We start from the raw sequence: 24086 nt of genomic DNA, 5'->3' as shown, positions 1-24086 counted from the left end.
TTAAGCCAACTATTTTAATTATGCTCACATTGCTGAAGAAAAGCATGGACAAAGAACTAAAGGAAATAAAACAATGTTTCACCGTAACATATTTTAATAGTTAAAATGAAAAATGTACTAGTGGGCTTCAGCAGCAGATTTCAGAAAACATAAAAACATATCAGCTGACTTGAAAATAAATCAAATGATTAAGAAATTAGAAGACAAGAAATGAAATGCAATAAATAAATGAGCAGAATTTGAGAGAACTACGGAACACCATTAAATATGTCATACTGATACTGAGATTTTCTAAAAGAGAGGAAAGAGAAAGAAACACTAAAGGTATTTGAAGAAATAATGATTAGTCTTCCCAAATTTAACAAAAGACATATACCTTTATGTCCAATAAGCTTTTTAAAAATATATATTCGGGGTTTTTACAAATATTGTCTCCCATTCCAAGAGTTTTTTTTAACCTTCTTTTTTGTTGTATTTATAGATTATTTTTATTTTTGACAGTATTACAGATGTCCCCTAATTTCCCCCCACCTTTGACCCCCTTCTCCCAGCCCCTGCCCTACCCTAGGCATTCACCACACTATTGTCTGTATCCATGGGCTATAGGCTATGTGTGTGTGTGTGTGTGTGTGGATATATATATATATATATATCCACACACACACACACACACACACACACACACACATATGTATATATATATGTATGTATATATGTAATGAATTATTTGGTTACTCCCTTCCCATCTCTCCATCCCCTCCCCTCTGAGATCCATTAGTCTTTTCGATGCATTCATGCCTCTGGACCTATTTTGTTCATCAGTTTATTATGTTCATTAGATTCCACATATAAGTAAGATAACGTGATATTTGTCTTTCTCTGACTGGCTTTTTTCACTCAGCATAATATTCTCCAGGTCAATTCATGCTGTCAGATAGTATTTTATTGTGTAAATGTACCACAGCTTTTTTTTTGGGGGGGGGGGTACAGTGAACTTTATTGATGGTACATGACAAAGTAGGGCTACTTAAGCCTGTCCCTTTCTTCAGAGGATCTGGGATGGAAACTAGAGGTCAGGAGATCTCAGTGTTTTGGGGGTTCAATTTGGAACAAGGACTCCCCTGCAGTTGAGGGTCTCTCTCCTCACTGGCGTTGGTGGTCCAAGAGGCTCTTACTCCTTAGAGGCCATGTGGACCTGGAGGTCCACCACTGTGTTGCTGTAGCCGAATTCATTGTCATACCAGGAAACAAGCTTGACAAAGTAGACATTGAGGGCAATGCCAGCCCAGCATCGAAGGTGGAGGAGTGAGTGTCACTGTTAAAGTCTCAGGAGACAACCTGGTTCTCAGTATACCCCAGGATGCCCTTGAGGGGGCCCTCTGATGCCTGCTGCACTACCTTCTTGATATCATTGTACTTGGCAGCTTTCTCCAGGCAGCAGGTCAGATCCACAACAGACACATTGGGGGTGGGGACAAGGACGACCATGCAAGTTAGCTTCCCATTAAGCTCAGGGATGACCTTGCCCACAGCCTTGGAAGCACCAGTAGAAGCAGGGATAATATTCTGTGCAGCCCCTCGGCCATCATGCCACAGCTTCCCAGAGGGGCCATCTACAGTCTTCTGGGTGGCAGGGATGGCATGGACTGTGATGCCAAAGTTGTCATGGATGACCTTGGTCAGGGGAGCCGAGGAATTAGTGGTGCAGGAGGCATTGCTGAGAATCTTGAGAGAGTGGCCATACTTGTTATGGTTCATGCCCATCACAAACATGGGGGCATCCGCAGAAGGAGCAGAGATGATGACTCCACCATCATCTTGGCTTCACCCTTCAAGTGAGCCCCAGCCTTCTCCATGGTAGTGAAGACACCAGTGAACACCACAGCATACTCAGCACCAGCATCACCCCATTTGATGTTGGCAGGATCTCGCTCCTGAAAGATGGAGATGGACTTTCTGTTGAGGCAAGCTTCCCGTTCTCAGCCTTTACTGTGCCTTTGAACTTGCCATGAGTAGAATCATATTGGAACATGTAGACCGTGTAATTGAGGTCAATAAAGAGGTCATTGATGGCAACAATATCTACTTTGCCAGAGTTAAAAGCAGCTCTGGTGACCCGGTCCCCAATATGGCCTTCAACATACGGCCTCAGTCTCAGGACTGAGGCTGGCACTGCGAAGAAAGATGAGGCTGTCTGACAAATTGGAGGAGCAGAGAGCCAATATTTTGATATTTTAACTATTATAATTTTTCTATTGTGGGTTCTTATTTATACATTCTCAGGTTTTAGACCCCCCTCGTGATCAGCATGTGACCCATTAAAATCCACCTTCTTGGTCCCCTAGATTATTGATATTTCCAGAGGTGAAGTTGACTCCAACATTCTCTTAGACCTGTATATTATTTCTTGTCATTTGTGTCCTTTGAGGAATTTCTTTACATTTTGTCATTTACATGAAAATATTATGTTACACATTTTACAGGTGCTTTTTCAGAAGCACCTATGCACGTCATCCATTGAATTACCCCCCCCCCCAAAAAAAAAACGTTTGGTAGTTTAACTATCTGTGATTCTTTGCACTTCTAAACGGCAGAAGTTGTTCCTAAGTGATCTTTTCCCTCAATCTGAAGGCGTAACATAGTGCATAAATGTTTATTTGGAAGAGCTTGTCAAGTAACTAAAAACAAAATGAAGAAAATCAACATGATATTTCAACTAAAACTCAGACATTTTATTTATTTATTTATTTCTTAATTAATTAATTAATTTATTTTTGTTACAGATGTTTCTTCTTTTTCTGCCACTGATTCCCCCCCTCCCCACCCTGTCCCCAGCTTTGTTGACCATGTCCATTGTTCATGCATACATGCATATAAGTTCTGTGGTTTTTCTCTCCCCCACCACCCTATCTTCTGGGAATTGTCAGTCTGTAACCCACTTCACGTCTCTGGGACTACTCCATTTTTCAGACTGTTATGTTCATTACATTCCACAAATAAGTAAGATCATGTGATACTTGTCTTTTTCTGTTTGGCTTGTTTCGCTTAGGAAATACTTTCCAGGTCTCTCCATGTCGTCTCAAAGGATAAGAGATCTTTCTTTCTTACAACTGCATAGTACTCCATTCTGTATATGTACCACTGCCTTTTTATCCATTCGTCTACTGATGGACATTTGGGCTGTTTCCAGATCTTAGCTATTGTAAATAGTGCTGCTACAAACATGGGGGTACATATATTCTTTCTGATGGATGTTTCAGGATTCTTAGGGTATATTCCTAGAAGTGGGATCACTGGATCAAATGGCAGTTCAATTTTTAATTTTTTGAGGTAGCACCATATTGTTTCCCATAGTGGTCACACCAGTCTGCATTCCCACCAGCAGTGTACTAGAGTCCCCTTTTCTCCACATCCTCGCCAACACTTGTTGTTTGATGATTTGTTGATGGCGGCCATTCTGACAGGTGTGAGGTGATACCTCATTGTTGTCTTAATTTGCATCTCTCTGATGATTAGGGATGTAGAGCAGTTCTTCATATGCCTCTTAGTCATTTGTATGTCCTGTTCAGAGAGGTGTCTATTTAGTTCCTCTGCCCATCTTTTAATTGGGTTGTTTTCCTTCTGTTGAGTTGTATGAACACCCTTTCTATATTATAAATTAACCCCTTATCTGATATATCATTGGGGATTATGCTCTCCCATACAGTGGGTAGCCTTTCCATTTTAATGATTGTATCTTTTGCTGTGCAAAAGCTTTTGAGTTTGATATAGTCCCACGTGTTCATTTCCTCCTTTGTTTCTGTTGCCTTAGGGGATGTATCAGTGAAAATTCTGCTGTGTATGATGTCTGAAATTTTGTAGCCTACAGTTTCTTCTAGGATTTTTCTGGATTCATGAGTTATATTTAAGTCTTTTATCCATTTTGAGTTTATTCTTCTGTGTGGTGTAAGTTGATGGTCTAGTTTCATTTTTCTGCATGTCACTGTCCAATTTTCCCAGCACCATTTATTAAAGAGGCTGTCTTTACCCCACTATATGCTCTTGCCACCTTTGTCAAATATTAATTGAGCATATTGCCTTGGGTCCATTTCTGGGTTCTCTGTTCTGTTCCACTGGTCTATATGCCTGTTCTTGTGCCAGTACCAGGCTCTTTTGATTACAGTGGCTTTGTAGTATCACCTGAAATCTTGTGATGTGATCCCTCCTACTTTGTTCTTCTTTTTCAAGATTGCTGTGGCTATTCGAGGTCTTTTTTGGTTCCATATGAACTTTTGAAGTATTTGTTCTAGTTCTGTGAAATAGGTTGTTGGTATTTTGATGGGAATTGCATTGAATCTACAGATTGCTTTGGGTAATATGGACATTTTAATGATGTTAATTCTTCCAATCCATGAACAACATATGTGCTTCCACTTTTTTGTATCTTGCTCTATTTTTTTTTCAGTGACCTGTAGTTTTCTGCAAATAGGTATTTATTTCTTTAGTTAAGTTTATTCCTAGGTATCTTAATTTTTTTTGCTGCAATGGTAAATGGGATTGTTTTTCTTAGTTTTTCTTTCTGTGAGCTCATCATTGGTGTATAAGAGTACCATTGATTTCTTGATGTTAATATTGTATCCTGCTACTTTGCCAAATTCATTTATTAAGTCTAATAAATTTTTGATGGAGTCTTTGGGGTTTTCTACATATAGTATCATGTCATCTGCGAATAATGACAGTTTTACTTCCTCCTTTCCAATTTATTTATTTTTCCTGTTTGATTGCTATGGCTAAGACTTCCAGTACTATGTTAAATAAGAGTGGTGAAAGTGGGCATCCTTGTCTTGTTCCTGTTCTTAAGGGAAATGCTTTTAATTTTTGCCCATTGAGTATGATGTTGGCTGTAGGTCTTTCATATATGGCCTTTATTATGACAAAACATGATACCTCTATTCCCAGATTGCTGAGTGTTTTTATCAGAAATGAGTGCTGGATTTTGTCAAATGCTTTTTCAGTGTCTATTGATATGGTCATATGACTTTTATCTTTCATTTTGTTTATGTTCTGTATTGCATTTATTGATTTGCAAATATTGTACCAGCCTTGCATCCCTGGGATGAATCCCACTTGGTCATGATGAATAATTTTTTTGATGTATTGCTGGATTCAAATTTCTAGTATTTTGTTCAGGATTTTGGCATCTATATTCATCAGGGATATTGGTCTGTAGTTTTCTTTCTTTGTAGTATGCTTTTCTGGTTTTGCAATTAGAATTTTTTAGCCTTATAGAATGAGTTTGGAAGTCTTCCTTCTTTTGAATTTTTTGAAATAGTTTGAGGAGAATAGGTATTAGTTCTTCTTTGAATGTTCAGTAAATTCCCCCGTGAAGCTGTCCGGGACTGGGCTTCTGTTTTCTGGGAGTGTCTTGATTGCATGTTCAATTTCTTTTTTTTTTTTTTTATGAATTTTTTATTTATTTATTTTTTGTTACAGATATTTTACCTTTTTACCCCATTGGCACCCCCCACCCCACCCCCCCTCCACCCTGTCCCCGGCTTAGTTGCCCATGTCCATTGGTCATGCATACATGCATATAAGTTCTGTGGTTTATATCTTCCCACCCCCCACCCCCCCCATCCCCTATTCTGAGGGATGTAAGTCTGTGCCCTACTTCCATGTGTCTGGGTCTACTGTATTCCTCAGACTGTTATGTTCATTATATTCCGCATATAAGTGAGATCATGTGGTATTTGTCTTTTTCTGCTTGGCTTCTTTCACTTAGGATAATACTTTCCAGGTCCCTCCATGTCGTCTCAAAGGATAAGAGATCTTTCTTTCTTACCGCTGCATAATACTCCATTGTGTATATGTACCACAGCTTTTTTATCCATTCGTCTACTGGTGGACACATGGGCTGTTTCCAGATCTTAGCTATTGTAAATAGTGCTGCTATGAACATGGGGGTACATATATTCTTCCTGATTGGTGTTTCAGGCTTCTTAGGGTATATTCCCAGCAGTGGGATCACTGGGTCAAATGGAAGTTCAATTTTTAATTTTTTGAGGTAGCACCATATTGTTTTCCATAGCAGCTGCATCAGTCTGCATTCCCACCAGCAGTGTATTAGAGTCCCCTTTTCTCCACACCCTCGCCAGCACTTGTTGTTTGATGATTTGTTGATGGCGGCCATTCTGACAGGTGTGAGGTGATACTTCATTGTTGTTTTAATTTGCATCTCTCTGATGATTAGTGATGTTGAGCATTTCTTCATATGTCTCTTGGCCATTTGTATGTCCTGTTTGGAGAGGTGTCTATTCAGCTCCTCTGCCCATTTTTTAATTGGGTTCTTTGTCTTCCTTTTGTGGAGTTGTATGAGCACTCTATATATATTGGAAATTAACCCCTTATCTGATACATCATTGGCAATGATGTTCTCCCATACAGTGGGTTGCCTTTCCATTTTGATGATTATTTCTTTTGCTGTGCAGAAGCTTTTGAGTTTGATGTAGTCCCATGTGTTCATTTTCTCTTTTATTTCTGTTGCCTTAGGTGATGTATCAGTGAAAATTCTGCTCCGTATGATGTCCGAAATTTTGTTGCCTACATTTTCTTCTAGAATTTTTATGGATTCACAGGTCACATTTAAGTCTTTTATCCATTTTGAGTTTATTTTTGTGTATGGTGTAAGTTGATGGTCTAGTTTCATTTTTTTGCATGTAGCTGTCCAATTTTCCCAACACCATTTATTAAAGAGGCTGTCTTTACTCCACTGTATGCTCTTGCCACCTTTGTCAAATATTGACTGTATTGCCTTGGGTCCATTTCTGGGTTTTCAGTTCTGTTCCACTGGTCTATATGCCTGTTCTTGTGCCAGTACCAGGCTCTTTTGATTACAGTGGCTTTGTAGTATAACCTGATATCTGGTATTGTGATCCCACCTACTTTGATCTTCTTTTTCAAGATTGCTGTGGCTATTCGGGGTCTTTTTGGTTCCATATGAACTTTTGAAGTATTTGTTCTAGTTCTATGAAATATGTCGTTGGTATTTTGATGGGGATTGCATTGAATCTATAGATTGCTTTGGGTAGTATGGACATTTTAATTATGTTAATTCTTCCAATCCATGAACAGGGTATGTGCTTCCACTTTTTTATATCTTCCTCTATTTCTTTTTTCAATGACCTTTAGTTTTCTGCAAATAGGTCCTTTACTACTTTGGTTAAGTTTATTCCTAGGTATCGTAATTTTTTTGGAGCGATGGTAAATGGGATTGTTTTTTCAGTTTCTCTTTCTGTGAGTTCATCATTGATGTACAAGAATGCCGTCGATTTCTTGACATTAATTTTGTATCCTGCTACTTTGCCAAATTCATTTATTAAGTCTAATAGATTTTTGACGGAGTCTTTAGCGTTTTCTATGTACAATATCATGTCATCTGCAAATAATGACAGTTTCACTTCCTCCTTTCCAATTTGGATCCCTTTTATTTTTTCTTCATGTCTGATTGCTGTGGCTAAGACTTCCAGTACAATGTTAAATAAGAGTGGTGAAAGTGGACATCCCTGTCTTGTTCCTGTTCTTAATGGAAATGTTTTTAGTTTCTGTCCATTGAGTATGATGTTGTCTGTAGGTCTTTCATATATGGCCTTTATTATGTCGAGATATGATCCCTCTATTCCTACATTGCTGAGCGTTTTTATCAGAAATGGATGCTGGATTTTGTTGAATGCTTTTTCAGCATCTATTGATATGATCATGTGGTTTTTATTCTTCATTTTGTTTATGTGGTGTATCACGTTTATTGATTTATGAATGTTGTACCAGCCTTGTATCCCTGGAATGAATCCCACTTGGTCATGGTGAATAATTTTTTTGATGTATTTCTGGATCCGATTTGCTAATATTTTGTTCAGGAGAGGAGAATGGGTGTTAATTCTTTTTTGAATGTTCGGTAAAACTCCCCCATGAAGCCATCTGGGCCTGGGTTTTTGTTTGTTGGGAGAGTCTTGATTACCTCTTCAATTTCCTTAGTTGTTATTGGTCTGTTCAAGTTTTCTATCTCTTCTGGGAATAGTTTTGGGAGACTGTGTGTTTCTAGAAATTTGTCCATTTCGCTGAGATTGTCGAATTTGTTGCCATATAGTTGTTCGTAGTAGTTGTTAACGATCTTTTGTATTTCGGTGGTGTTGGTTGTTATTTCTCCTCTTTCATTTCTGATTTTGTGTATTTGGGTTCTCTCTCTTTGTTTCTTGGTGAGTCTAGCTAAGGGTCCATCAATCTTGTTTATCTTTTCAAAAAACCAGCTCTTTGTTTCATTGATCCTTTGAATTGCTTTTTTGGTCTCTATGTCATTTATTTCTGCTCTGATCTTTACTATTTCCTTCCTTCTACTTGCTCTGGGGTTTTCTTTGTTTGCTTTCTAATTCTGTAAGTTGTGAGGTTAGACAGTCAATTAGAATTTTTTCTTGTTTTTTGAGGTAGGCCTGTAGTGCTATGAACTTCCCTCTCAGATCTGCTTTCGCTGAATCCCATAGATTTTGTATTGTTGTGTGTTCATTTTCATTGGTTTCCAGGAAGTTTTTAATTTCTTCCTTGATCTCCTCGGTGACCCATTTATTGTTTAATAACATGCTATTTAGCCTCCATGTGTTGAAATGTCTTTGCATGTTCTTGTTGCAATTGATTTCTAGTTTCATGCCATTGTGATCTGAGAAGATGCTTGATATGATTTCAATCTTCTTGAACTTGTAGAGGTTTAGTTTGTGTCCTATCATGTGGTCTATCTTTGAGAATGTCCCATGTGCACTTGAGAAGAATGTGTATTCTGTAGTTTTGGGGTGTAATTCTCTGTAGATATCTATTAAATCCATTTGGTCTAGTGCTTCATTTAGAGTCTCTGTTTCCTTGCTAATTTTTTGCCTAGAGGATCTATCCAGTGCTGTCAATGGGGTGTTGAGGTCCCTTGCTATGATTGTATTGTTGTCGATTTCTCCTTGGAAGTCCTCCAGAAGATTTTTAATATATTTTGGTGCTCCTATATTGGGTGCATATATGTTTATCAAGGTTATATCTTCCTGTTGGATAGATCCTTTCAATATTATGTAGTGGCCGTCTTTGTCTCTAGTTATGGTCTTCATTTTGAAATCTATTTTATCAGATATGAGAATTGCTACCGCAGCTTTTTTTTGCTTTCCATTTGCTTGGTAAATTTTTTTCCATCCCTTCACTTTCAACCTATGTGAGTCTTTTGTTGAGAGGTGGGTCTCTTGTAAACAACATATAGATGAGTCATGCTTTCTTATCCAATCAGCTACTCTGTGTCTCTTTATGGGAGCATTCAAATCATTTACGTTTAAGGTGATTATTGATATGTACTTATTTATTGCCATTTTTGTTTAGTGTGGTTCTATTTTTCTTCCCATTTCTACTGCTAATTACAGCAGTCCTTTTAACATTTCTTGCAGTGCTGGTTTGGTGCTAATGTATTTCCTTAGCCTTTTTTTTTTTTGTCTGTTAAGCTCTTTATTTGACCTTCTATTTTGAATGATAGCCTTGCTGGGAGAGTAGTCTTGGATTCAGATTCTTGTTTTTCATGACTTTGATTACTTCATGCCATTCTCTTCTGGCCTGTAGTGTTTCTTGTGAGAAGTCAGCTGAGAGCCTTATGGGGTTCCCTTTGTAGGTAACCTGTTGCTTATCTCTTGCTGCTTTTAGGATTCTCTCTTTGTCTTTAATTTGTGGCATTTTAATTACTATGTGTCTTGGTGTGGGCCTGTTTGGGTTCTTCTTACTTGGGACTCTCTGTGCTTCTTGAACTTGAATGCCTTCTTCCTTCACCAAATTAGGGAAGTTTTCTGTCACTATTTTTTTCAATATATTTTCTATCCCTTGCTCATTTTCTTCTTCTTCAGGGACTCCTATGATACGAATATTATTACGTTTCCAGTTGTCCCATAGTTCTTTTAAGCTGTCTTCCTGTTTTTTAATAGTTTTTTCCTTTTGTTTTTCTGATTGGTTGATTTTTTCTACCCTGTCTTCTAATTCACTGATCCGGTCCTCAGCTTCCCCTACTCTGCTTTTTAAACTTTCCAATGTGTTTTTCATTTCGGATATGTCATTTTTTATCTCTTCTTGTTGGTTTTTAATTTCCATTTGGCTTATTTTCAGTGTCTCTATGTCCTTACTCATACTGTTCAGCTTCCTCAAGATCATGGCTCTGAATTCTTGCTCTGTTAACATGCCTAATTGCTCCACATTGATCTCATCTTCGGTGGAGGTGTCTTGCTCTTTCATTTGGCTTCTGTTTCTGTGTTTCACCATTTTGGCTATCACTGTGGGCTTTGGAGCCTGTCAAGTTCTCCCTGTGGGTGTTGGTGTTCTGCTGTTTGTGGCTCCCTCTCCTGTGTTTAGATGAACGAGGGAGGACCCATGTTGAACACCACTGTCAAGTCTTACTTTCCTGGTTAAAGTTGCCAGCCCAGGAAAGGTACTGTTATCCTCTAGCTTTTTGCCTGGAGGCTAGCAGTCTAGGTTACTTGATGAGTTTTGGGTTGTCAGTTGATTGAAAAACTCCCTCTGGTGCTCAGCCAAGGGGTTTTCAGGAGGGTGGAGCAGATGCTGGTTGTTAGCCTCAATTAACTCTTCAATGGCCCACAGGGTGGGGTTGGATCTCCGAGGGAGGGGCTGCTGCCTCTCCTCAGAGCTCTGGGAAGGAGCAATGTGGCCCCCGTCCTGAGTGGCTGCACTCAGCCAATGCTCTGAGCGCCCTCCAAACTCCGAGTGTCCAGACACAGCTCCAGTCCAATCTGCCCTCCCTCTGCCGGAGCCCAAGGTGAGTGGCTGTGGCTGTTTCAGCCTCTGTCCCGGCTGCGCTGTGGAGCCGCCTGGGAGTGTGACCCGAGGGCGCCGCTCCCAGCTAAGGCCGCTGCCGAGCTGCCAACCGTGGGCTCCCAGCCCTGTGTCAAGCCTTCACAAGCCTACCGGGATGGAGTCAGTGTCCCTTGTTGTATGGTCCTCGCAAGCTGCTTTTCTGTTGGTTTTTCCTGTCGATTTGTCTGTGTTATTGTTGTAATTCCAGTTTGGTTCTGGGAGATGGTCTGTGTAGCTCCGTTTACTCCGCCGCCATTTTCGGTCTCCCATGTTCAATTTCTTTTGTTGTTATTGGTTTGTTCAAGTTTTCTATCTCTTCCCAGTCCATAAAAGTCACATATTTTAAAATATAAACATATAATTTAAATTCTTTAGTCCTGCTGGGTGACTCAGTTGGTTTGAATATTGTCTCATATACCAAGAGGCTGTGGGTTTGATTCTGATCAGGGCACATACCTAGGTTGAGGATTTGGTCCTCAGGGGGGTGCCTACAGGAGGCAACCGAATCATGTTTTTCTTTCTCTCTCTTCTTCTCTCTTTCTCTAAAAAATAAAAACAAAAAAAACATCAATAGCAATAGAATTATATTCTCAGGTGAGGATTAAGAAATTTCTTTAGCATAATTTTAAAGAAAAAGTCTAGAATCATATTTTTTAAGAAGTATTTTTGCATAGTAAAATAGCAAGCCTAATTTTAAAAAAAAATTCTTGAAAAGAGCAATTGTCACTCTAGTTTTAGTAGTTTTCCAAAGGCACTAGACCTAAAAAGAGTTTCTGAAGATTATTCTTTACAAGTGCAACTGTAATTGTGAATTTCTGCTTTTATCAATAATAAAACATAAAAGAGAAAAAGAATACCCTGACCAGTCAAGAAAATAAAGGGATGCTTTTTCATAGCTTCAGCACAAAGTTTATTTAAAATACATACACACACACACACACACTTATGCATAACATAGACATAATTTCTTTGTTAGAATCTGCCCAGAATTGCAAACTTAACTCTTTCATGTTCACTTCAATGCCACAGGACTTTTAATGACCATGATTTATTATTTCTAATCTAAGAGATGGAACCTCCGACCTGCTCAGTTCACTAATACCCCACTGAGACTGTGAGTCACCACTGACTCAGATACATACCCTCCAGTCAGTCACTCACAACATACTTTCCTTTGCTTTTAAAACCTGACAGATCAATTGAGTCCAATTGCACAGGTAGCACATTTAGACTTAAATTTTTTTTGTTGTTATATTCTCCCCATTGTTAGCCCCTTCATCATCAGATGCATTCTTCATGCTACCAAGACAGGTTTTTTTTTTACATTTCCTATGTCATTCCCTTCATTCTTACTTTCAAATACTGTATCTGCTTTTTTCCCCTTCATTTTGTTCTTTGTTCTCTGCTGTCCCCTATGGTTGTTTGTTGTTAGTATTGAACTTCTCTCCTCTTTCCCTTATCAAGGTTCAATATAATCGACTTGGCGAGAGGATATACAAGTAAGACATCCTTCTAAATCTTGCTTCCTGTTGTCAGGCTAAAGAACAAAAACTGGATAAATCTCAGCTTCAGTTGTTAAATGGTGTAATGTCCTTAGAAGCTTGAGTTTGATCCCTTCAAGTTTTGTCCTAAAGCACATTCATTTCATTTCTAATTGGTATGTCTTCACATTGGTCAGAGTTTGATTCTTCCTAGAGCCCAGAATGACTTCTCCCTACTTGATGCTATCTTTGGTCACTGTTTATGCTTTCTTGTCAAAGTCACAGTGTACTTGCTTTCACTTACCACAGTTGGTCTCTCTCTTCTTTTTTTTTTCCCCCCGCAATTTTGATGCTGAATAATGTTTTCTGCAAGAGCTGAATCTGTTTTGTGTGTGTGTGTGTGTGTGTGTGTGTGCGTGTGTGTGTGTGTGTGTGTGTGTGTGTGTTTCTCCTACAAGAATAAACCCTAGGGATCTAATTATGATAGTAATAACTTTTCTAATAGATATGTTAGCTGTGAACATGATGTATAATGTTTCTAGGAGTCTTCAGAGAGAACTGAAATACCAGTTCTGTCCTGCTGTTGTTATTGTTAGGGTGCTTCATTTCTGTAGCTGTTCAAAAGAGGGTTCGTTTTAGTTCTATGATTAAAAGTGTTGTTTTAACTTTATACATTTTCCTATATGTCATCACTGTCTAACATTAATTAAACATCTACCATATACCAGGCATTGTCTTAAATACTTTACATGTTATACCATTTAATCACTACAGAGATGCTGTGAAATTGGTAAAACAGTTCACATTTTAAACCTGCAGAAGTAGAAGAACAGGGAGAAATGTGGAAGTACATGCCCTCTGAACCCTGGTGGTCCAGCTCCAAACTCTCAGTTTTAATTGTTAGTCCATAGCTGCCTGCTTGGATATTCATGATGAACGTGATTTGGGGAATTTCACATTTAAATAGCAAGTGCTGAGTGCTTTATTATTTTGTTAGTCACCCTTCTTATCAGCCCCAAGGAATTCAGAAAATATTGTCATTTAATTTATGACCAGTGAAAAGCAGGTTGATTTTAGGTTTCCTGATGTTCCCCAGCAATGATTTCCAGTCTGCTGCTTTACAGACAGGCAAGAAGTTTACTTCTCCATGCAGCATGAGGCTTTTGGGCTTTAGTAAAAGAAGAGTAGTCATGGTATTGTTATTAGTGCCAAAGTTTTAGATTTTAGATTAGGGAAAAGCAAAAAGTAGAGAAGTCTAAAGAAAAGTATAGGTAGCTATTCAAATAGTCTTACAAAGTCACAAATAAACCTGTAAATAAAAGCAGAAGAGTGAAAACATTCTCAATGCAGAGAACCCCAAAATGTATGTAACACTTATAAAGCACCTGCTACTTACTGAGAATTGTGCAGGTACAATGAGGAGACTGCCATGCATAGTAAAGGAACTCCTGTCACATGAAGGGCTTGATGAGTGTCACTTTTGTATATAATTGGTCATGCTCAGTCCCCTCTCAGAGATATGGTTGACGGCAAAGAGAATTCAAATAATCATGAAATGTCATTTAACAATAGACCATAATGTCCTCTTCAATACCAATTTTTGTCTCGGTGGCCCCATAAACAGAAATGGAAAAGCACAAATATGAATAGAATAAGAAAGAAAGCAGTTAAATGCAAATGGAAATTGCTGTGGTGGCCAAAGCAAATGCACAACATAATGAAGGTCAGATTCATGAAGCCCTCCATTAACCAGCTCCGCCAGGGTTGCTCCCACATCCCATTGTCAACTCCCTGTTCACCACTAAGGCTAGACACTTTGACAAGAGATCTCATCAGCAGCCTTCAAATACTTGAACTAATGTTTATTTTAAGACTTAGAGTATAAGTAAAAGATAATTAAATCCCAAAATTATTTAGAATTAGCTTTGGAGTAGATGACTTTCAAATTTTCCCCTTAGGATCCTCAGTCCTATTTGCTGCCATCCTGAAAGTCTGACAATGGCTGATAGAGAAATGATTCACAAGGTCACCTATTCCTAGACGCCTAAAGTACAGGGCAGGAAAAATACTACTCTCCCCAATTAAGCCAGCCCCAAAGTTCCTAGAAAGTTTATTAACAGCTTAATCAAATGGTTATGGAAGTTTTAATTCCTTGGACTTTTTCCCGCTTGCCTTTCAGTAAGTAGATGAAACTTGGACAAGCATGCATTTGCGTTATCATCATTAGCAGAGGGAATGTCAGTGCATCTGTTATTCCAGAAGAATTAAAAATCCCTGAATATAATTAATCATCTATGTCCACTCAGAGAAAGGCAGACGGAGAAATGAGGAGACTGCAAGATTGTGAGAAATAGATAATTTTTTGTTTTGTTTTAAATGAATAAAACAAAAATCTGGGTATGGGCCTCAGTCATCCAGGAACTTATCTCTGTATTTCACCTTTCTTGTGTCTGGAGACAGAGTGTGTAAGACACTTAGTATCATCAGTTCAATCACTGCTGTCTTACCACAATAGCCCTGGCACACAGTTCACTAGACTCTCTATGGACATGAGCAGTGATACCAGAGTCCATTAAGGAGAAGAACCACTCATTCAACTGCTTCAGAAATCTGAAAATCCATTTAAAAAATAATTAAGGGCTTTTTTATTTTCAGAAATTTCTGTTAGTAGTGACCCTAGACATAACTCATGGATGTGACTGACCTTCACACATTTTGAGACAGCTGTCAGTCAAACTCGGCCCACTTTTCTGTGGCTACAATCTTCAATTCTCACTGTTAAAGAACCTAATTAAAAACATATATTGTTCATAAAATAGATTTTGTAATCTTTCATAACTCTGGTTCCCGCTTGGACATGATTTTAATGTTCCATGTGTGTTCTGCAAAGTAAGAATGATAAAAGCAACCTCTGCAAGCCAAAGGCAGGCACGGCACCATCAGACAGGCCTCCGTGCTGTCGGGAGCTGGTGGCGAACTCACACTGTGGTGTTCTTCTGTGGAACATAAACAGTTTCACAGAATGCAACCTAAGACAAGGCCACTCAGATCCTGATGGATTAAGCCAAAAATAAGACTACTTGGTAGACATTATTCAGAAATGAGCAAGTATTCTTTATCCTAATATAAATTCCTGCTTTTTTTCCTTTCTCTTTATCAACTACAGTTTTAGTCTCACTCTATTCCTCCTACTTTCTCAATAAAAATTACTAATATACCCAGTCATAATGTTGAGAAGAAGACAGTCGCAAGCAAAAAAAAAAATGCACAACCTCACCTCCACAAAACATTTACTATAGTCTCCAAAGGCTAAGACAAAGCAATAATAGTAGTAGTAACCCTATTATTAACACTGCTATTATTATTACTACTAATAAAAACACAATAAAATTAGAGCTATTAGCTATTAAATACTTGGTTTGAAAGAATATATTCACCCCTATACTCATTGCAGCCTTATTCACAATGGCCAAGATTTGGAAGCAGCCTCCGTGCCCATCGCAAAATGAGAGGATAAAAAGAGCTGTGGTACATTTACACAATGGAATATTAATCAGCCATAAAAAAATTACGTACAGTCCTGGCTGGTTTGGCTCAGCAGTTAGAGCGTGGGCCTGCTGTCCAGAGAGACCTGGGTTTGGTTCCCGCTATGGGCATGTACCTCAGTTGCGGTTTGTCCCAGGCCCTGGTTGGGTCATGCGGGTGGCAGCCACTTGATGTGTCCCTTTCACGTCCATGTTTCTCTCTCTTTCTTCCTCTCTCTCACTCCCGCTCTATCTGAACAACAACGATAACAACAAAATGGAAAAATGTCCTCGAGTGAGGATAAAAAAAAAAGTTTACATTATCTCTCCAATGTGCATAATTTATGATATGTCTAGTTATACTTATTATACAGAGTATAAAAAAGTAAAGCTTGTGAAAGTAATTAGTACCATTTCACTAAGCTAATAATTAAGTATTGGAACCAGGATCCAAAATTTACAAGCCAAGATTTTGTTCGCTAAGCTTAAGTCAGTGAGTGGGACTGACAGTCTTGAAGTAATTGTGTCTAGCCAAAAGAAGAATGCCTTTTAAAAATTTGTCTGGCCAGAGGATATTCTTATCACAAGTGTTCAAAAAGTGCATGTGTGCCAACTATGAGTCCTCTTAATGTGTGGAGAATCCATGCCAGTCTTGGCTTACAAATACCTTCTTTAAAAAATTTCCATGAAGTTTGGTTACTTTTTATTATTTCTATGAACTCTCAGTTCCAGATACATCTGTCAGTTCTTATATGCCAAGTACCAACTAAAAGGTTGTTCTCTATTAGCCAAATTTTTATTTTGTTCTATTTTTCACTAAACGCCCACTACTTTATCAAAAGTTATAAATATTGACTAATGTTCTTTTTCTTCTTCTCTGATTTTTATTAATTTATTTTTGTTACAGATGTTTCTCCCCCTCATCTCACCCCCCACCCCACCCCCACACACACCCCTAGCATTGTTGTTTATGTCCATTGGTTATGCATACATGCATATAAGTTCTTTGGTTCATCTCATCCATCCCCCCCCGCCCTTCTACTCTGAGGTTTGTCAGTCTGAACCATACTCCTTTCTATGTCTCTGGGTCTATTTCATTCATCAGCCCACCTTATTTATTATATTCCACAAATAAGTGAGATCGTGTGGTATTTGTCTTTCTCTGATTGGCTTATTTCGCTTAGCATAATACTCTCGAGATCCATCCATGCTGTCTCAAAGGATAAGAGATCTTTCTTTCTTACAGTTCATAGAATTCCATTGTATATATGCACCACAGCTTTTTTTTTTTTTTTTTTAAATATTGACTAATGATCTATTGAACAATCAGGGTTATCATTTGTTTCCACAATCTTACTTTGACCAGGAAGATGATGCTGTTTTATAAAATCTTATCCAGCGCTCTTATGGAAATTCAAACATGCTGCTTGAGCATTTATGTTGAGTAAAAAGCAAAGATTGTAATCTAATTCATGTTTGTCGGAAAAGATTACAAGCAAAATTACTCACAAAATACACATTTTTCATCATAAAAATTAACAAAAGTACAAAGAATACCAAATTACAAAAATAATGAATGACACTTTAATGTATCAATGACACTGAATGAAACTCCAAATTAATGTTAAGATAAGAAAGGACTCCAAGTCCTTCCTAGAAAAACAATGACAATCTGTATAGCTACACTTTCTTCAAAAAGCCAATAAATTCTGTTAGTAATTTCAGAAAATAGATAATACAAACCATTTCAATTTCTGAGGAAAAAAATATTTAGTTATTTAGATATCAAGTCACTAACAATCACTTGGCACCAATTTTACTTCAAATGGTACCAGGCTGAAAGCTTTGGGAATGGAAATCATTTTCAGTTCCTGGATCTTGTATAATAGATAGCACTTTTTACAGTTGTATTGAGAAATACTTGGATTACATCACTGTATAAGTTTAAGGTGTACAACATGATGGTTTTATATATATATATATATATATATATATATATTGTGAAATGATTACCATGATAGCTTCAGCTAACACCCATCTTCTCATAGAGATGCAATAAAAAGAAAATAAAAGTTTTCTCCTGTGATGGGAACTTGGAGGATTTACTCTTTTAACAACTTTCCTATAGGCTATACGGCAATGTTAACTATACCCATCTTATACATTACATCCTAAGTGTTTACCTTAAAATGGAAAGTTTGTACCTTTTGACCACCTTGCTTCAATTTCTCCTCCTCTGCCCTTCACCTCTGGTAACCACAAGTCTGATTTTATTTTCCTGAGTTTGTTAGTTTTTTTTTTTTTTCAGATTCCACATATAAGTGAGGTCATGAAGTATTTGTCTTTCTCTTTCTGACTTATTTCCCTCAGCATAATGCCTTCAAAGACCATCTGTGTTGTTAACCAATGATAGGATTTCCTCTTTTTTTATTTTAATGGCTAAATCACATTCCATTGCATTTATATACCACAATTTCTTTGTCCATTCATTCACCAAAGGGCACTTAGATTATTTCTATGTCTTGGTTACTGTAAATAATGCTGTTATGACCAAGGGAGTGCAGATATCTTTTTGAATTACTGTTTTCATTTCCTTTGGACATATTCCCTGAAGTGGGATTGCTGGATCATATAATAGTTCTATTTTTAATTTTTTGAGGATCCTTCATACTGTTTTCCATAGTGGCTAAACCAATTTACAATTCCACCAACAGTGCACAAAGATTCCATTTTCTCCACATTCATTCCAGCATTTTTTAGCTCTTGCCTTTTTGATGATGGCTATTCAAATAGGCATGAGGTGGTATCTCATTGTGGTTTTAATTTACATTTCCCTAATCACTAATGATGTTGAGCACCTTTTCATGTACCTGTTGGCCTTTTGTATATCTTTTACGGAGAAATTTAGATCCTTTGTCTATTTTTTAATTGGGTTATTTGTATGTTTGTTTTTTGCCATGAAGTTGTATGAGTTCCTTATATACTTTGGACATTAATCTCTATCAGATACACAGTTTGTAAATATATTTTTCTATTTAATAGGTTGTCTTTTCACTTTGTGAATGGTTTCTTTTGCTATACAGAAGCTTTTTTTAGTTTGATGTTGTTGCACTTATTTTTTGTTTTGTTGCTTGTGCTTTACATATTATATCCAAAAAAATCATGGCCAAGTTCCATGCTTTATTCTAGGAGTTTCATGGTTTCAGGTCTTACATTTAAGTCTTTAGTCCAGTTTGAGTTCATTTCTATGGGTCCATTTTCATTCTTTTGTATGTGAATATTCAATGATCTCATCACTATTTATTGAAGAGAATGTCTTTTCTCCATTCATTATTATTGGCTACTTTGTCAGATTTTAATTGACCATATATGCATGGGTTTATTTCTGGGCTCTTGATTCTGTTCCATTACTCTATGTGTCTGTTTATATGCTGGCACTATATTGTTTTGATAGCTATAGCTTTACGTATAGCTTCAGGGAAAATGATTCCACCCAGAATTTGAAAGAGCAATTCAAATTAACATGGCCCACAGGCCAATGGTCTATGAGAGGTTAGAAATAAAGCTCTAGGCAAGTAAGATGTGATTTTGTTCAATCATGAAAAGAGCACTATGCTCAATGTCATTGGATGAGAGATATGGAAAGAGTCTTAGGTATAATTATATGGCTTTATAATTTTTTCATTACAAAATATCTTCTATTCAGTAACTGTAAACTGGATAACGGTAGAGATAATTTCAGCTTGGATCATTTTTGTACTACAAGTTTTTAAAGAGAATAAATGAGGGAATGAAAGAATAAAAATCTACTGGCTCTCTCTCCATGTATACCTATTATTTTGTGTGCCCAGCATTCACTTTACATTTATATCAAGAAGCGTACAGGTTTTCTACTGTCAACCCCCCTGTTTCAAGTGAGGCTAACAATCCCAATCCTTTACAGTTGATTAAATGTGTGTTATATGATCCAATGTAAACTCAGCAGCATATTTCATCTCTCTAGATATAGCACATGACCGAAAAAAGATCTGTCAAACTAAATTCCATGGATTTGAGGGAATTTTTAGGCTGGGGTTCTTGGTTGTAAGAAAATCTATAAATTTTGAAGACTGCCAAACAGTAAGCTCCTTTCTGAGAATGAAGTTAACATAGACTACTAATAAAGAGCCACTAGAGATAAAGAAATAATGGGTACACACACACACACACACACACACACACACACACACACACAGGTGCGCATACAGCAGGTGGAAAGGTGGAGAGCAGGGAGGATAGAAAAGAAAAAGATACAGAGAGAGTATTCTGGTAATTGTTTGTTTTGACCATTCCTGAACCTTGGCTTCCTGAACAAATAAATTACTTTTTTACGCTCAAATAATTTTGAATTAGGTTAATTTCATTTATAACTAAAAGAGTTAACAATACACTCTTTCTTGTACAGATGGAGAAACTAGAATTGAGAGAAGGGAAGTACCTTATCCTTCCTTAGGTTCAATACTTGGTAGTGAAGGAATTGTGATTATAACCATGGCTTCTAACTTCCAGATTTTTCCAACACGCCAAGCTGCCACTTTATTCAATAAGCACTGTGCTTATTAAAGGCATGGAAGATTAAAAGGGATACCCATCATTTTATATTTAAACTAATACAATATAATAATTTTCTTGATGAACCAAAAAATGACTTCTCCAAGATGCACCCTTTTCTCTCATTTATGTTCCTCCAAATAGGAGGCAGAGTTTGAGTCTCTGAGTTTATTTAGCCATTTAGCTTTCTGCTGAGATTGCCCAAAGAGGAGCCAATTGTGCCCAAAGGGTAGTCTAAGAAATAAATTAAGTAAAATTACTCATTGAAACTCTTATTACCAGAAACAATACTTGTCCATTCGGCAGGTAATTTGTAGTAATGATTAGTAATTGATAGCAATTTCTGGTAATTAAATGCTGAGCCATTTCTTGACTTAATATTGGTTTCTCTTAGTAAACCTTGTACTAAGAAAAGAAATTAGTGGTTGATGGCCATGTCTGATATTTAAATGCTTTACTAAGCAGAGGAAGTATAGAGTTAAGGAGGAAGTGGCCTATGTACAAGGTTGAATTACCTAAGTGGTTGTACTGAAGAAAATGTCTCAGATTATATGATTTAAAAACTTCAAGATTGAATGAAAGAGAAAAAGAATATGGATTGCCTCGAGTGTTTAATGGATATGAATTTCCAGGAAATGTATTGCCTTTAGGGTTAACGTCAAAATCTCCATATTTTCTAGATGGATAAAATAGTTACAATCTTAAAAGGTTAGACATTTGAGCCCCTTATGCTAATTGTCATTGTGATAATTTATGGATCAGTAGATCAGAGTGGAATTTCTCTTGCTAGAATGGAGTTTCCCTGGTAATGTACTTTCAGTTTGGTAGATCAAGGAGTTAATTTGTAGCCAATATTATATCCATAATGTATTGAATATTATATAGTTGCTAAAGAATTCTATATAATCACTGAATTGTCTTACTTCAAATCTCTGATTGGTTTAAATACCATTAATCTGTTTCTTATAAATGCATAAAACTTCAGAAATAAATTTAAGCTGAAGGTTTGCAAGTACATATGTCACAAGATACACATTTTCAAAGTCAGGTATGTTATTTCCTCTTTGAAGTGCTGACGACTGGATCTTCTTCATCTCCATTTATATCTTTATTTTTGCTGTTGTTCTTTTGCCATTTTTTGGTTCATTGTTTTGGTTCATTCTGTCCTTTTCCAGTTCATCTTGCAACTGTGGCTTCTTGTGGTTTATTGTATACTGTTGTTTCATTACCTACTTCTTAGTTTTTTGTTGTCTTTTTTTTTTCTTTTGCAAAAGCCCTTTGAAACCCTAAAAATTTAAGTGCTGTAATATTCAACAATTCATATCTCATCTCCAGAAGTCTGAAAGATTCCAGAAGAGCAATCTTTTTTTTTCTTTATTGATTTTAGAGAGAGATGGAAACATTGTTGACAGAGAACCTTGATCAGTCACCTTCTGAATGCCCCACACTGGGGATTTGGCCCACAACCTGGGCATGTGCCCTGACTGGGAATTGAGCCAGTGACCTCTTGGTGCATTGGTTGATGCTCAACCACTGAGCCACACTGGCCAGGTGCAGAAGAGCAATGTTAAGCCTTCATTCCTTCTAAAATAACAAGAAATTTACATATTAGTAATTTAAAATTCTAAATATTTTAAAGCACATATAGATAAAGCAATCAGTATATAATAAAATGTATCAGAACTATTCTGAATCAGTGATTATGGATGGATAGAAAACCTTTTTTTCTAACTTTTTCATAGTATGAGTATTTGTGGTCTGAGTAAGTCCTTGAAATTGTCAGTCTAATTCTTTTCAGTCTCTAAATATCTGAAATAAAATAATTCTTTGGCACCATCCCAGTAAACTGGGATGACTTTGAAAGACAACCAAGGGAGAAGAGCCCTTGAACTCTTGAATCCTCCTGGGTTATTGATCTATTTAAATGCATAGTGGTTGAGTTGCCCTCAAAATGTAATGATCTTACCTGTCATTGAAACCAAGCAACTGTATTTAGGTCAGGAGAAAACTAGTTACATGACTGCCTTGAAAGGTAATATATATATATATTAATATATATAAATATAAATATATACTTATAAAATTATATATATTTTTATTAGAAGCATGGTTAACTCTACAAAAAATTGTGGAGTAAGGGAAGTTATCTGGTAGTTTCTAACTACTTTATACTCCCTTTACAACTCTCTTTTTCCTCCAAAAACTCAGAGTATCTACATTACTCTAATCCAGCTAGCCCCCTCCCACATCACTTATTTCCTTTAGCAATATTGTGTGTTCTGAGACAATTACTCCTGTCTCTTCACAAATAATTTGGAATAAAGCTTCATAATTGACAGCAATTCCTAGTAATAATAGGTAACGATAGGTAACAAAAAATGTCTGAGCATGGCCAGACATTTATGCTCAGATCCCTTGTCTCAGGTCTACTACTTGTGTGACCTATCACACAATTTTAATGTAGAATTGCATTAATACAAAGTAAATCAAATCAAGTTAAATTTAAAGAGATTAATAAACAATCTCATGATGAGGTGTAACTTCTTTCACATACATACACAATCACACATGTGAACATATCATATAATGGTGAAATGTAGGAAACAAAAATTAGTTGTTAAAGGAAAATGCTCTGGATAAATCTGGGTGGTGGGGCAGTGTCTTAACTTACATTACACAAATTACTTTTTCAACTAGACTCTTCAATTGGCATCACAATATGTCAACCTCAGTCATTATGTTCTTTTGTTTTTAAAGCATATGAATCTTCTTTCAAGTAGCATAATATATACACTTCAGGTACTTTGTGAAAGAAAGAACTACAGCTAGAACAGCTTTGCCATTATTAAACACTGTTACTGAAGTTACAATCTAAAATATTTATAATGATTCTCATAATAAAATATTCTCCGAATTTAATCAAGGAATAATTAATGTCAGGGGTGGGGGCAGCATTTCTATTGTTAGCTAATAAAAACCGTGTAAGCCTTTGTGCTTCTCTACCTTCTTTTGCTAAGAGAAAAGTCAGAGCTTAGTTTAATGCTCAAACAACTTGCTCCCCTATCCTCACTCTATCATGTAGTCCTTTTTCCTTTACCAGGGTTTGAACATTTTTGTGATAGTTTTGCCTTCTAGTAGACTATATCAACTTCTTTTATGGAGGTGAATAGAGTAAAAAATAATAAATAGATAAATGCAATGCTCATTCTTTTCCAAAACCTTCACTATTATACTGAGTACTTTTTAACTGCTCTGGTAGACTTTGTGATGTACTGACAGCTACTCCTTCAGTGAAGTACTTGTTGCCCAACTCATAGAAATAATTGGCAAACAGCCTCCTGCTATCCGCCCCTTCTAGAACTGCCTCAGTGGCAGAGAGCTGCATTGTTCAAGACCACCTGTCTTCCTAGGGCAGCCCACCAACAATGACAAATCATCGAGAGTGTAAAGTCCAGCTTATCTCATCACAACTTGGGACAGTTCTTTTTTTTAAATTTTATTTTTATTTAATTAATTACTTTTTGTTATAGATGTTTCTCCTTTTTCCCCCACCCTCCCTGCCCTGACCCCAGCTTTGTTGTCTATGTCCATTGTTCATGCATACATGCATATAAATTCTGTGGTTTATCTCCCCCTAACCCCC

The 24086-nt window shown here is 37.0% G+C and overlaps 1 pseudogene; it reads right to left on the bottom strand.

Annotated features, from left to right (window-relative positions):
- Nucleotides 1–1171: 1171 nt before the first annotated feature.
- On the bottom strand, nucleotides 1172–23828 carry LOC118629340 (annotated as a pseudogene).
- Between the last annotated feature and the right edge of the window lie 258 nt (nucleotides 23829–24086).

The sequence above is a fragment of the Molossus molossus genome, unplaced genomic scaffold (assembly GCF_014108415.1).
Source record: "Molossus molossus isolate mMolMol1 unplaced genomic scaffold, mMolMol1.p scaffold_m16_p_14, whole genome shotgun sequence".
Lineage (NCBI taxonomy): Eukaryota > Metazoa > Chordata > Mammalia > Chiroptera > Molossidae > Molossus > Molossus molossus.
This window is presented reverse-complemented; position numbering and strand designations above follow the sequence as displayed.